Source organism: Miniopterus natalensis, chromosome 6 (assembly GCF_054644295.1).
Source record: "Miniopterus natalensis isolate mMinNat1 chromosome 6, mMinNat1.hap1, whole genome shotgun sequence".
Classification (NCBI taxonomy): domain Eukaryota; kingdom Metazoa; phylum Chordata; class Mammalia; order Chiroptera; family Miniopteridae; genus Miniopterus; species Miniopterus natalensis.
Window position 1 is genome coordinate 71,364,453 of NC_142086.1, and position 15,652 is coordinate 71,380,104.

At 44.8% G+C, this 15,652-nt stretch overlaps 1 protein-coding gene across 1 annotated transcript in view; it reads right to left on the reverse strand.

The window, feature by feature from the left end:
- SCHIP1 (schwannomin interacting protein 1) overlaps nucleotides 1-124 on the reverse strand; it is a 102,039-nt gene extending 101,915 nt beyond the window's left edge. The window contains exon 1 of the mRNA XM_087818346.1: nucleotides 51-124. The gene's annotated coding sequence lies outside the window, so the exon portion shown is untranslated. The remainder of the gene's footprint in view (nucleotides 1-50) is intronic.
- Between the last annotated feature and the right edge of the window lie 15,528 nt (nucleotides 125-15,652).

The window sequence follows — 15,652 nt, forward strand, 5'->3', positions numbered from 1 at the left end:
TTACGCTACTCCCTCCCCTGCCACCGCCAGACTTCCTCCGGGTAACTAACCCTCAAATCAGCAAAGGGGGTGCCCAACCACCGGCGCGCACACTTTCCTTGAGAGGGGCCGCGGGGCGCGCAAGGACTTTGTTTTAACCATTTTGCGCCAGGCGCGCCCCAGCTCCCCGCCCCGAGGATTCTCCGAGAACCAGACACTTTCCCAGAGAATTATAATTCCCTGGGGGCGGGGACTGCGAAGAGGGTGGGCGGATACTAAACTCGCACCGCGCTCCACGCGCCCAGACCACCTCCCAGCCGGCCGCGCCCCGCCCCGGAGGGCGGAGAGGAGCGGGACTCGGCCGGCCAGCCCCGCCGTACTTTCTAAGGAGCCGCGGGCGGCTCCGGGGTGGGACTCCCGCCTCCCCGCCTCCCCGCCTCTCGGCCCGCTCCTCCGCCGCGCGCCCGAGGGCTCGGGGTAGGTGGGCGCCGAGGGCTCCGGCCGAACGGGGCGGTCCCTGCTGCCCCCAGAGGTGTGCGGGGCCCGGGCGCGGCGGCGGCCTGCGGGGGGAGGACGCGCCCTGCCGGCGCGGAGCCGGTCCCGCCGACCGAGCATGCCCAGAGGATGCCGGGCGCGGCTCGGTCCGCTCTCCCGGTTTTCGCGGCAGCAGACGGGCGGGAGGCCGGGCGGGGATGGGGTCGGCGTGGCCGCGAAAAGGCCGAAGGAAGGGGGCGCGGGGTGTTGGGGGCGCAGACCCAGCCGATTAGAAGGGGCGGCGCCCTGGAGCGGCTGGTGAATTTTAACCCCCAGGCACCCTCGTATTTCCTGCGCGCGCCCCTGGCCCTCTGCGGAGCTGGTCATCCCGCTTAAGCCTCCAGACACCCGTAGCGCGGGCCCGAAGCCTCCTAACCCACGCGGAAGTCCCCGAGCGACCCCGAAGGGCCTCCCTCCTCCACGCGCGCACATACACAAGCCCATGTGGGAGCCCGCGTGACGTGTGCGCCGCGGGCGTGCACCATCATTTCCCTTCCACCTTCCTCCTAGCCGCTTCCTCTCCACCCTGCGCGCCGCCCGTCGCCTGGCCGTCCCCCCTTCCAAGTTCAGGTTGTGGGTGGGACCTGTTGCTTTCGCTCAGTTTCCTTCCCTCCCGGCTGCCAGCTGAGCACGACGCCGTCAGAGAGGCGTGTGCGTGGGGCATGGAGGCGTAAGTGTGGGATGGGACTGACCTGGCATGGGAGACGAGAATCTGTTTGGGTGAGCCTCCGAAGCCCCCTTTGGCCACTTCCAATCAAGGAGACATTCAAGGAAAGGAAGAAAAGACTATCCGGTGACATGCTCCTGGCAGGCTTGATGGTTTTGCTTCTTTCAATTTTTTTAGGAAACAACCCTATGCTGGGCTTTTCAACTAGATGGAGGGGGTTGGGGGGAATCCTTTCACAGTGTATACATATATCAAATCACCATGGTGTACACTTTAAATATCTTACAATTTGGGGGGGGGGGGTAGAGGAAAAAGAGAAACAGCAATTAATTTTACAATGGATTGAGGAAAACCAGTTCCCTCAACTTCCAGATTTGGGCATGTTACTAATTATTCCCAGTGAATCTTAGCCTGGAGCAGGCCACTGCCTGGCTTGGCACAGTCCGGATGCCAGATAGAGGACCTGAATACTTAGGATTCTTCAGTAGGGAGTGGCTGCTGCCCTGACATTTCTTCTAGGTCCTAATGGGGACTTGGTGTAGACCCTTTGTTTAAGTGATCTCAGTGAAGTGAGGCTCTTTCCTCTCCTAGGTAGGCCTGAGCCAGGGAAGATAAGCTAATCTCCCGACCTTTCTGGAAACAGCAATTTTACAAATAACAGGAAAAGGGGCCTTCTGTTCTGGAGCTCTTTACTGGACTGATTATAACTTAGAATGTCTTTTACGGTAAGGTCTGTAAAGAGCCTGCCTTGTGCTCCAAATATGGTTTGATTTTGAGGTTGCTGCAGAGCCCTGGGTCAGCTGGCTGCCCCACTGTAGGATGGAGGTGGCCCTAGAGTGTTCAGTGATGTGGACAGAAAGCATTGTGTGCTGGGAACCAGGTAGCTGCTTTTCAAGTCACCAGGTGACTTGGCAAGGCTTAGGTCAGAAAAAGCTCCCTGTTCTGTGGCAGGACACAGGTAGACAGGTAAGTATTGATCAACTCAGGTGATAAGGAGACTTGTGGTCCCAGTCCAATTTTCAAACATTGGAACCTCCTCAGCCATTCACCCAGACGTCCTCCTGGGCTCCAGCTCACCCCACTGCTGCCCAGATGGTCTGTGTTCGAGGAATGCAAAATAGGGCCTTAGGAAAACATTTGGCAAGGTGAATATGCTGCCAAACATGCATGGCATTTCCAAGCCAAATGTAAACGTCTTTTAATTATCTGTCCTTTTAAATTATTTTTTGACCAGATATTCTGGATCAGATGGGAAACTACCAGGTTTTCTTTCTTTTCTCTTCATGCAAGGTACCTGGCTAGCCCAGTTTCCATTCTGTTTCCAGCTTTCCCTCGCGTGCCAAGAACCATCCCACTTTGGAACAGGAAGCCCTGCCAACTCCTAGGCCGGCAACAGTCTCCAGATACGTCCAGCAGGATGGAGAGATGATTTGCAAAGTGATTGAAAGGTCCTATCTTCCTGTTTACATAAAGTCTCAAGTTAGGGGTTAGGAGCTTGCAGACTTAGATTTGTCCCCTGCAGCCTAACTTCAGAGTAAAGTGGGAGTCATCCCAGACCAGCACCTTCCTTCATCAATCACCAAGTTCTGTCCCTCTCAAATACCCACTGCCCTCACCATGGTCTAGACCCTGTGTCCTGAAATGACTGAACATTCTCTCAACTATCTCTGCCCATTCTCCTCAAGCAGTCAAGAGAGGGCTTTCTCAAATGCAAATCTAAGCAAGTCTCTCCCAGGCTTCATTAACCTCTCCCCCTCCCCAAGACTCCTCATTGCCCTTGAAGGAACTGCTTCCTGCCCAACTTCTCCCAACTTCTTTTGGAAAATTTCTGTTTATCCTTTAAACAGATTAAATGTCACCTCTTCTTGGAAGGCTTCCCTGATTCTCTATACTTGCCCAATGGAGTCAGGTTACCTTCCCAAGTTTCTATGACACTCGTTGCACTTGTCACATATGCTGTACAGAGGTTGCTGTTTAATAGCTTGTTTTCTACTACTAAAGAAAACCGTTTTATATCAAGACCCAGGCCACACATACATATAAAAACATATGTAACTGAAAAAAAGTTTTATAAACTCTTATTTTATAAAGTCCCATCCTACTTCATTTAAAACAAAATCTAGTCATACCTTATTACATTGATTCATAACCCTTAAATGGGTCAGGGCTCTTACTGTGAAAAAATACTCTAAATTCCATGTAGGGCGGGGCCATATCTACCTTGTTCATGGTAACTGGAATGGAATAGGAGCTTCATCAATATTTGTTGCTAGAATTATTAATTATAATAACATTTAATTCATTTACTCCTCAAAAACCCTACGAAGAAACTCTCATTCCCATTTATAAGTGAGGATGCTGAAGACAGTGAGGCTAAGTAACTTGCATAATGTCAAAAAGCTGAGAGGCCAGGTGGCAGAGCTAGGATTTGAACCTGGGTCGTCTGGCTTCATCATCCTTGCTCGTAGTCACTCAGCTAAAGTTCAGTATCCCTTGGCCCAGATGCATGTGGGTGAATTTATCCGGCAAAACTGTCGGAAGGGTCTCCTTGCAGCAACCTCAAACTCCTCCCGCCTCCTGCCCTGCAGCGGCTCCTTGGGCGGCATTTGTGTCTATGCAGAGAAGAAGGCAGCTGGCAAGAGCAGCTGTTCTCTCGTGCTCACATGTGCTCGACCTCCTCAACTGTCAACAAGTTCGGCGGCATTCGGCGGGTTGGGAGACTTCATCGTGCAAAGGCAGGGTACAGACAGCTCAGAAAATGAAATTTCACGTTGTTATGAACTGCATGCTTTAAGTTCCCCCCTACAGAAATCCTTTAAGAAGGGAGCCACCATGAACTTGGGTTCATTTTTGTCATGGATAGGAAACTGCAGAAACTGCAGGAAAACTCAAAGGGCAAGGACGACAGCACGTTCCTCAGAGGCCAGTGCTGTTTGTGGGATTTTGATCTGTAAAGACAACATGAGAAAAGACATGACTGAAATGTTGAAATCATAAGGAGTAAAATAGGTTGGAAACAGATTTATTTGCAAAATTCCCAAATGAATCCTGAGGTTATTAGTCCTAATGCTGAACTTTTTCTAAGTTGTGGCATTTAGAGTAACAAAGAAATGGCTGGCAGTGGGGGTTGTATTTCATCTTTATTGCGCGAATTACATGCAAGTCACATGCAGTGTGCAGATGCTCTCCTGTTTCATCACCTGAATGTAGCTACGTGGGAATACTTAACAGCACCGTGGGCAAAGAGTCCTGGGTGTAGAACATCTGGGCTTAGTTCGCAGGCCTCTCTCACCAGCTTTGTGACCTCAGTTTCCTCACGAAGGAGGCTGGACTTCATGATCATGATGCTAAGCAAATAGTAAGAATAAACTGAGAGAATGAATGAATAAGTGAATGAACTAAAGGCTTATTCCAGCTAAAAGACCCCTGGGATTTCATCCTAGATACTAGGGGATATATAGTATAAAAAGTCTCTGAATTGTTTCATCACCTTCCTTATTGTTTCCTACACTAACTCAAAACTAAGGTCTCTCTCGATTAGGCAGGTTGAATGCTTGGTATTTTCTGCTTTATGTAGAGCCAATGGGTTGATCTTAATTTATTGGTCTGTATGTATAGATACTTTGTCAACGAAAGAAGGAGAAGAATTATACTTTAGGTGTATATAGAGGATCCATCTCCAGAGCTCTACTTTAATGAAGGGGGAAAAAAAAACCTTTAAAAAACATTAACATCTTAAATGTTTTGATTCTCTAGCAAACCATGAGTTTGCATTTCTTTCCTACGATTTCCTCAAAAAAAGTGAAAAGGCAAAATCTAGGCAACATCGGCCCATAAAGGGTAGCTCCAATGACCTACTTCCTAGACCTGAAACCAGGACACTTGGCTTGACAGATACTATAGTGCTTGCAGAACCCAGGTGAATGTATCTTCGAAATGAAGATTACCCTGAAAACTCTGCAGGCAGTGGTAAGGCAACTCTAACTGCAGCAAAGGGACAGTGTCTTTATCAGAGAAAAGCCACGTAGAGGGTGTCAGTCAGGACCTCAACATATTGCCACGCAGAATGTGCCCTGTGCAGTGCCAGGAGGACTCTGGACTGCATCACAGGTCCCTGCCAGGAGGGACAACCCGGCACCATTCTCATAGATGTAATTTAATGTAAAGGACACACCCAGAGTTGTGCTGTGCACAGTCTGCACAACAGTCCACAGAGACTCTCGGAATTCCATTGGTAGGAAACTTGTTCCTGTTGATAAGGTTGGAAGAGGAAGGCTGCTGTTCTTTTCCTAATAAAGCCAAACCTCAGATTGGACAGTATTGACAAAAATTCAACTTATCAAAACTCTCCCAGTCTTTCTTTTTCTAGAAGTTTTCCATCATATTCCACTTCCCTTAAGTTCCTAGCAGTTCTTGAAAATGCAAGTCTGTAAGCAACTCTGAATTCATTTTTGAGCTTCATTGAAGGGTATGAATGACATAAAAGGACATTTAGGAAGACCTGGGAAAGCTGGTAGATGCATGGCATGATTTCAGGGAAGCATTAGAAGTGGTAAGTCCATGTACATGTCACTCCAACACAAGATGGGCTACCTCAGAAATCGCGTGCCTTGTACTTAATGTCTCAGGCTCGCCAAAGAGGACATCCTCACAGGACACTCTAGGAAGTGGAAACTCTGTTCTGGTGATTTGTTGACACAACTTTGGAAGCATTATAAAATCAGAAAATAGCTCTGGCATTGTCAGCACAGTACAAGCAGCAGGAATGCATCTGGAAGGGAAAGAGGCAGCTTGGTGGAACAGAAGTGACCGTCCAGGGCTCTGCCTTTGACTAGCTCTGCACTTACGGGCAAGACAGTCCCGGCAGCTCTTTGGGCTATTGGCCTCATCAGGAAAGGAGAGTTGTATGAAATTTTCAGATGCCTCCAAGGTCTGTTAGGGGAGGTAAATGAGTCAAGCAGGGAGCGTTGGCAACAGGGAGTTCCAGGGTGAGTCACCGAGCCACTGAACAGCACAGCACAAAGGCATCCGTATTAAAATTCAGAACAAAAAGCAGATTGACCCTCAACTTATCCCTGGATCACCACTTGGACCTCTGCTCCCAGCTCTAGATGCCCACAGTAGTAGTTAGTACCCAGACAGTAGACTGATAGGCTACTGAGAGCAGGTAGGGAGGGTGTGTGCTGGGGAGGGGTCAGGAAAAGTGCTGATCAGCTGAAGGGGGAGGGAAGGGCTTTATAGGCAGAGGGAACATCTTGAACAGAGGTTCTGAGGCTGGAAAAAGCTGAGCACAGTTGGGTAGGTGAAAGGAAACCACGAGGTTGGAGCAAGAGAGTAAGGGCAAAAGTGGCGAGAGGAGTGGTTGCCATTAAGATATTACTCCTAACCGCCACTTACGGGCCGTAAAAGCAGGTTGACATTTTTAGAAACTTTCTCCATGGTGGAGACTTGCAAAGGGGACAGAAAAACAGAGCAGAACAGGAATGGAAACAAAGAGACCAATTAGGAAGCAAATATAGTAAGTAGTGGAGCAAAGATGAATGTGGTTTAGGAGGGACGGGGGAGACGGAGAGAAATAGAAACATTAAAGATACATGTGAGTGGTAGAACCACCAGGCCCTGGGAACTGAATAGAGGGCAGTGGGCAGAGAGGGAGGGAGACGCCACTGATAGTTTGCAGTGTGTAGCATCAGCAACTTAGTGGAAAGGTGGTGCCTCCTTCCTGACACGGGCAAGAAGGAGGAGCGGGGTTTGGCAGGGGAGCAGAAAGAAGGAAGACATGGAATCCTTGGACATTTTCTATTGGAGATGGTATAAGACATACAAGTGGAGATGACAAGTAAGTACTTGAATGTGTAGGTCTGGAGCTTGGAAAGACAGATACGGGGCTGGGGATATAAATATGGGCATCACAGCACATAGATGGCATTTGAAATCTTGGGTGTAAGAGACTCATCTGGAGACAGATATAAAGAGTAAGAGGAACAGGCCAAGTTTCTAGCCCCGAGGAACTCTGTCACTTGCAGATGTTGAAGAAGAATGAGTTTGTAAGAAAGACAAAGAACAGAATGGGGGAGACAACAGTTAAGTCTTTAAAAAAAGTCTAGCCTAAGGACACAGAAATGAAGATCTAGATTTATGCATAAAGATGCTCACTGTGGCATTTACAATAGTGAAAAATTAGCTTCAACCTAAATGTCAAAAAATGGGAAGATGTTTAAATAAATTGTGACATATTCATTCTGTGAAATAAATGCAGTCAAATGAGATGTTTTTGAAAATTATAACATGAAATGAATAAAAGAGGGTATACTATTATACATACAAAGTGATCCACACTTTAAAAATTAAATGGGTATGCCTAAAAAAAGATGTAGCCAAATGTTAACAGAGCTTAACTATGGATGATAAGATTGCAGGTGATTTTTTTTTTGGTTTTACCTTTGTATCTACTTGTGTTTTTCAGTTTATTCACAATAATCACAAAATAGGTGGTAATATTTTTATGAAATGGAATAAATCATGCATATTTATTTTACTTAAAATGAATGATTCTGAATTTGTTGAAGAGTTCCATCAAAAATAATTGTTTGGATGAGTGAGAATCTATTTATATAAATTCTGTGATATAGCCTGTCATAAAACAAATAATTTTATGGTTCCATAAATCACTTACTAACTTTAAGTTTTTGAATATCAGGTTTTCTTTCAGAATATAGATTGAGCCAGCACACTTCTGAAAACAGTTTGGGGTTATAATGGACTGAACCAGGGGTTGGCTAACTTTTTCTATAAAGGCCTAAATAAGACATATTTTCAGCTTTATGGGTCATACAGTCTCTTGCGTATTTTTTTTTTTTTTTTAATTTTTAAGCAATGATTTTAAAAACTCTTAACTCTCAAGCCATCCAGAAACACGTTGCCATCTGGATTTGGCCCACAGACCCATTTGCTGACCTCTAGACTGAAGGATGAATACATAAGAACAATGCTCAGCTACTTTTTCATTAAAATCTAACATAACAGTGGGATTGTAGGTAGGTGAATCTTTGATTATTAGAGTACAAGAACCAGTCTGGATCTATTTTCAACAGGAAACAGAGTAAGTGGAGAAGTTCTAAAGAGCAAACTTTTATAAAAAGGTTTATATTTTAATGGAAAATCGATCCTATTCAATATGTCAAGAAGTTGATATCTTTCACCCAAAAAGTAAAAGCTAAAGGAAAATTTATTTATTTGTAAAATGAAGGATCTTTTCATATGTCTTCTATATTAATTTTAGATGTTTGGTATTATGAGGGGAGTGTTGTTATATGCAAGAATCTATTCACTTGTTCATACCAGGAACCTGGGAGCCACCCTTGTTCCCCTCTCTGCGTTTCCCTCCCACCTCCAAACCCCCTCCATCATCAGATGTACTTGGCGCTGTTAGTGCTCCAAGCAGATTCCTGTTCCTGGCGGCTACACCCACCGCCAGCTGCCGAGAGTGTTGGCTACAAAAGCCCACAGCATCCTCTGTGGCGCAATTTATTCCTCCGCCTTCAACAGGACAAGGATAGACCATCCGATCCATATCCTACCCGGCATTTCTCGCTCCTTACCCTGCTTCTCTCACTTGCTTACCTGTCTGTCCCTCAATAAACCACCTGCACGCAAATCCCTGTCTCAGGCTCTGCTTCTAGGGGACCTGACCTGGGATAGCAAGTCCCAGGGATTCTACTTCCTAAATATATTTAGTTTTCTGACCATTATCTCTGCTTGGAGAAAGGATGGTGAACCAGGTTATGCTTAGAATTTTATCCTAATCTATGAATACTTTTCAAAATTTAGTGTATGATGTCAATAACTTTCATTAATACCAGGAAATAAGTCTTATAAAATATGCAACAATGTTCTGATAAACAAAAACATCCACAAGGATAAACAAGAACTTGCAAGAGATTTAGCTTTCAATTGGCACTACGATACAGAATTATTGCTAGCATTAATAGTACCAGTGAGTGGAAACAGTGCAGCTCCAATATAATCAATTTTGCTAATTGTTACTGATTATATATTTTAAATTATACCAATAACTAATAGCCTATAAATAATCTATTATAAGACCTTCCCTTTTATTATACTGTAATAGGTTCATTGATGCTTAATATGATGTGGCTATTTGCTGACTCTGAAGAATACCTTTATTAGGATATGCATATGTGTTCAGTTTATCTTCTCAATTACACCTGCATTGAACCTGTAAAATTAAGTTTGCAAAAACAGGCTCTGTGCAAGCAGTGGAGCCTGTATGACTTGTGACCTCCTGCTCTATTGCACTGTAGTTAATGATTCACAATAACCTTCAAGCATAAGCACCGAGTAAATCAAAGGGTTCTGGATGGCTCTCGGGGAAATGTTGCACACAGCGCCCAGCAGTCCAAGACTGGACCTAGCACAGGTGGGAGCTGAACCATGGTGCACGCAAACCCACTGCAATAGCCAGGGAGATGGTGTACAAAAGCACAGCGTTTCCCAACGGAAGCTCAACAGTTTCCCCAGCTCCATCGAAAGTAATTCTCTTATACGTTTCTCTTCTGGAAGTAGGAAATTAGACACTTCAGTACTTTCTCAAGGAAACGCATTTTGCTTCAGGTTATTTATAATTATTTTCAAGTGGTAAGTCTATTATGAAAAACAAAGCAGACCATTCTTTGGCTTGACAATCACTGAAACTAGTGTTTAGTTAGCTATCATTAGTAAATAAATTAGCTAGTAACAGATGAAAATATTCCATTTCTCTCCTTATTTCTTGGAGAATGGGTTAAGAACAAAACAAAACAGAAACTTCTGAGCATGCTTTTATTTAAATAGAGGTAAGTCCAGACTATTATAATACCTATAACAAGTCTACTTCCTGGGAATTTCCTTTCACTCTCATATACTTCTTCAACCTGAGCAGAGGCATAACTGCCCAAACTCCTCTCCTTGGCACAGTGGAGGGACAAGCTCTGTCTCAGGGGGGATCTGGGCACAGTGCTGGAGGGCGGTGGGGTTGGCCTGAGCCGGCAGGTAGGGCCAAGGGGCAGTACCTGGGCCTTGGCAATAAGGCCACATCACAATCATTTGGCTGTCTCCAGGATTTGGCCATACTATATTCCACCTCCACTCTACTTACGTGATATTTTTCTTTAAATCAACTCATTTTTAAGTTAAATTCATCCAAAACCAAAATGTTATGCCACTATGATAAATGAAATAAAAGTATTATCTGCTAAAATAGAAGTGGAGTGCACGTATACTACATTTCAACAACTTTAAGACACACTTTAAAAAATAATTTTAACGCCTCTGAAATTGGGATGTGTTTTTGAATCAATGGCATCTTACAATTATAATTGACAACATCTCTGTTATTCTTAGAAACACATAAAATGAGGATGTGTTTTATATATCAGTGGTATATTAGATTTGATAAAATATAGTGAATTCTATAAAAACAAAGTTATTGAAATTTCAAAAATATAAAATAAAAATGCCAAACAAAAAAATGGAGTAAATCAAATTGACTTATGAAACGTGTGGCTGGAAATAAGTTTCTTATTGAGAAGAAGGGAACTCACTTACCCAAATAGCTAGATATTCGACAAAGCATAGGGTCCACATCAAGGAGACAGATTTGTCCATTTTTGTATAACCCACGCTCAAATCTGAACTCACACGAGGATGTGGTTGGACAGCTCAGAAGATATTTAACTATTCTGTTATATATAAGTGTGTGTGTGTATATATATATATACATTTAAAGCAACTTCCAGAAGTGACGTTTCAACATCATCACTGAGTAAAACAGAGGCACCTGTGGAATTCAGTGTGGGAGTCCTTCCCTCACAGTGTGATTCTTGCTCTCTGCTTCCAATGGGCATGGCCAAAGGCTGAGTTACAGAGGGTTTGGGACATTTATGAATATGCCTGAGCACCTCACTCCTGATTTATGAGGTCCAGGTAAGGCTGATTACCATGGCACTACCTACATTTGTCTCATCCTAAGAAATATTCTCTGTGAAATCACAGGCTTTATGTGCTCATTCCCCTCCCCCTGCTGAATATATAAGAATGTAAATAGAAGACTGTCAAAGACATTTGTTTGAGTATCATTTAAAAAGTATTGTGTACCCCACTCTGGATGAAACACCAAGTAGGAAGAATCAGCAGAGATAGGGATAACTGGGTTACAGCTAGAGTGAGATGGGTCAGGTAGGTTGAGGAGGGTAGTTAGGAGGCAACTAGAGAGGCTGCCCAGGACCAAGGGCACTGACTCGGTCTACTGGAGCAGGCCCTTGGGTAGGAAGATGCTGCCTTAAGGAGATAACAGCATTCATTTATCCATTCCTCTGTTCATTCAGTTATTCATTCAAATACCTACTATGTGCCAGGCACTGGGTGGGATTCTGGGGAGAAAGAATTAAAAGAGGTCAAAGAGTTCATGGTCTACAAAGGAAACAAAGAATATCACTGATTACAATTAGGTTTCAAAGTATTAGGGTGGGTATAGTCTGAGAGTGCTATGAAGAAAGGTAGAGAAGGGGGCATTTAACTCAGTATGGACAACTCGGAGAAGCCTTCCAAGGGGAGTGATGCTTGACTTGAGTCTGAGATATAAACAAAAGTTGCTAAAGTCTCCCAAAGCAAAATGACAGAGAGCCATTCCAATCTTAGGGAACAGTATGGTCAAAAGTTTGGAGGTATGAGAAGGCATGGTCTTAACCACAAATGAAGGATGCTTGGTATAGCTGGAAAAGAGCAGGAATACCTGAGGGTGGTAAGGGAAGACGCTGGAAATGGTAGGAAAGCAAGAGCTGGATGTGAAGGATTCTGAACTTGAATTTTAACTTGAAATTGATGGGGAGACCTAAAGGATTTAAAGCCAGAAATGGCTGGATTATATGTTTTATGTGTTGACTGATATTGAGAAAAAGTAAATTCTGTAACAAAACATAACCTGAGGTCTTAGCCACAGTGCTAGACAGGCAGCATATAGAGATCTGCATCATTTTTAAATGGTTTGAAGTCTAATCAATGGATAACTGGCTGCTGAGAGGGAGTGAAAGTGATGGTGGCCAGCATGGCGGATGTGAGGCATTGGATCAACCACGTATCAGCTCAATAAAATCTCCCAGGTGAGAAGAAGAGTTTGGGAGGAAAGGAAGAGGAAAAGCAAGTGCTAAGCTCTGCAGTGAGTGCAGAGCAATGGCTGAACCGCTGATACATGACGACGACCAGGGCAGCTGGAGGATGATGGAATTCCCTTTCTCTAAGTCCTAAGTCAATTCACAGGCTCAACTTTATATCTACATTTATGGGAGGTTTCTAAAAAATAACTTTATATTATAGAAACACTCCAAATATCTACATAATTGAATATGGCATTGAGCCCCCATGTGCCTGTTACAAAACTCTGGCAAGGATCAACCCAAGGTAGTCTCATTTCACCTGTAACCCTCCTACTCCCCTCACCCCCACTCGATTACTTTGAAGCAAATCCTAAACATCATATCATTTTAAGACGATGGTCTTTATTCTCAATCTAAAACTGTGTCAAAATTATAGAATGTGATGAACCATGTACTGCTGCTACTTAGAAAAACACTGAAAATTAACGAATATAGGAGCAAAGTCTACTCTCTAATAAAGAGACATTAAAAATAAGACAACATGAAATGATGATCAGTTATTTGGAGAAAGGGTCAACAGAACAATTTATAAATAACACTAGTCTGGTGAACAAGGTTACCAGCAAAATCCTGTGACATGAATTAAACTAATGAGGTTAAGTATATGATCAGGAAACAGGAAAATTTAATTAAAAATGTGTAAACTAAAGCATCAAAGAAATAAGCTCTGAAATAACTATTAGACCAGAAAGAAAAACCTGAAAGCAGAAAGAGACCTGGGCTGATGGTGGGATGGGGAAGCAAATTAAGCATCAATTATAATACAGTCCAGCCCATTTAAAAGAGATCCCAATTAATTCCTTCATTCGGTAATTACTGAGCACCTGCCGTGCACAGGGTACTGTTCTTGTCTCTGGAATATCACGTGCCTTTAGTAAACCACCTTTGCTGCTTAGAGAAGAGGTGGCAAAGACCAGGGGGCAAGTAGCTGCGTCTCCCTGATTCTGCCTGAACCCCATCCAGATTCTTTATTAAACACCTGGCTCCCTGAGAAATGGAGGCCACTGGAAGGGGTTCAAAGAGGTGGAACAGAAAATAATTAGAGGAAGAGATTGATTTTAACAGAAAGATCAAAGGAACCAAATACAGGGAGCTTGGCTAAGCGAGGGCTGAGGGGGAAAATGAGCTATTTGAGGCATGTAAAGAGCGAAGCAAATAAGAAGTATTGAGCTGGTGCACAGAGCGTCCTGGGGAGCCCGGGATGGAGAGCAACACAGGGAAAGGGGGCGAGCACAGGGCGAGGGCTCCCCTGGCTCAGCTCCGCTCGGCAGCCCCGCCGGACACATTCGGACCTACGCAGGCTCCCGTGCAAGGCCGCCTTGAGAGGAGGCGTTATTTTAAACTTTTCAACTTTGAACAGAAAGGTGTGCCAAGTCAGTCCTGCCCAGTCCTGCCCTGACAAGCAGGACCGGGTGGGGGGTGAAACTTATTTTCTCTCCAATGTAATTCATCGCTCCTCACTCCCATAAAGTGTTTTCCAGTGAAGGCAGAGAGATAAAGGGGGCCGGGGGGTGGGGAGGGAGGGACAGAGAGACAGAGGTAGAGACAGAGGGATGGAAAGAGACAGAGACAGAGAGAGGGATACCTGTACTGGCTCTATGGTTTATGTTTTAACTTTTCACTTAAGGTCTTATTGGCATTATTTTGGCAGCTTTTTTAGTTCTCGATCAGTTTCTCTCAGACCATGGGTCTTTATTTTTTGGCGGTAGTAAATTTATCTTTTTATTCTGAAATACATCATACATACCAAGCAGGGCATAAAAACATACACACAGCTTTGAAGAAGGATGATAAAATGACGCCAGCATGTCCTACCTCTCATTTTAAGTCAGATTATTCTGGTACCTTGGAAGCCTTCTGCGTGTTCCACCCTGACCACGTTTCTCTCTCTGCCCCTCTCTTCCAACCTCCAACATTATCCTAAAATTTAGCTCAACCCCTCGCCCGTCCTTATAGTTCTGCTGTAAGGTATTGTGGAAAGCTGCTCCATGGTACTGACGCCTCAGTATCCATCGGGTGTGGCCCAGAGATCTGCAGGGGGAGCTGGAGCTGCTCTAGGCCTCTCCTGCAAGCTCGTGCCCCAGGCCACAGCCTGCACCAGCAAATGTGAGCTCCTGGCATGACCTCCCGGGACCCCTTGTGACAGTCTCCCCCACCTCCCAGAGCCTTCCCCTTTTGTGCCCCTTAGATAAAATCCCAGCTCTTTTTGGTTTGAATCAGGTTTATTATTGTCATTAAACCTATAGTTGTATGATGCTCACAATGGTCCCTTCCTTGCTCGCCGGACAGCACTAGTAAGGATGAAAGGGGCTTCCTTTCGCAGTGGACAAAAATAGTAAAAATAATGGAGTTCGTGACACTGGCTACTCAAGCTGCAAACAGGGCTTAGAGTAGACAAATGGATGGAAGAACCACACATAGCACATCACCGTGATAAAGCTGCAGATGTGTGTCACCGTTTGCCTTGTAGACAATATTTTGGGAGAAATGCTCATTCAGTCTGCACTGGTGACTGCGCACTTTCGGGGCAGTGTCTCTCGGCCTCAGCCCACGCCGGTTCCCGTGGCCGCATCCTCCCAGCAGAGGGGCTGGGGCAAGGAAGAAGCACAATCAGCTCTGTTTCCCTTCTCCTTTTGAGTCCTTTCCTGAGCCGAAATCACTCGTGCACGGTCCTCCCCGATTAGGCCATAGCTCATCAAGCATTTGGCCACTGCCCAAAAGTTTTGATGCTGAATCCTATCTCAGTCTCTCGAACCCACGCTCCTGGAGCTGGGCCAGGACTGGATCTGTCCTGTCTGGGCCCCTTCGGCTGTTAGCCCCGCTCCCTCCCTCCCCCCAGCATCATACCAGTGATGCTTTATGTTTCGGGTGACTTGGCCAGGCAGGCTAGGGGTTCATCCCACACGGCCTCCCCAGGCTCTTTAAAATCCTCATTATGAGGCCATGGTGGTTTTGAATTTTAAATACGTGAACGGATCAAGGCTTAAGAAGACAATATGTGGTCAGTTTTAAACTTTCATATTTGGGCTTTTGTTTTTGTTTTCCCCTTGGGAACAGCTTAAAGAGGCATGAAGTCATGGAGTAAGGGATCTGGAAATTTTTACTCAGCAATTTCATATTAGCTCTTTACCAATATAAGACATTCCATAAAGGCTAGGTAAGACTAGTAGTTCTAGGATCCTGTGAAACTGCTGTGTCTCAGTGGAGATATAGTGTAGTAGAAACTGTGTTATCTGAAAATTATTGCTATAATATCTAA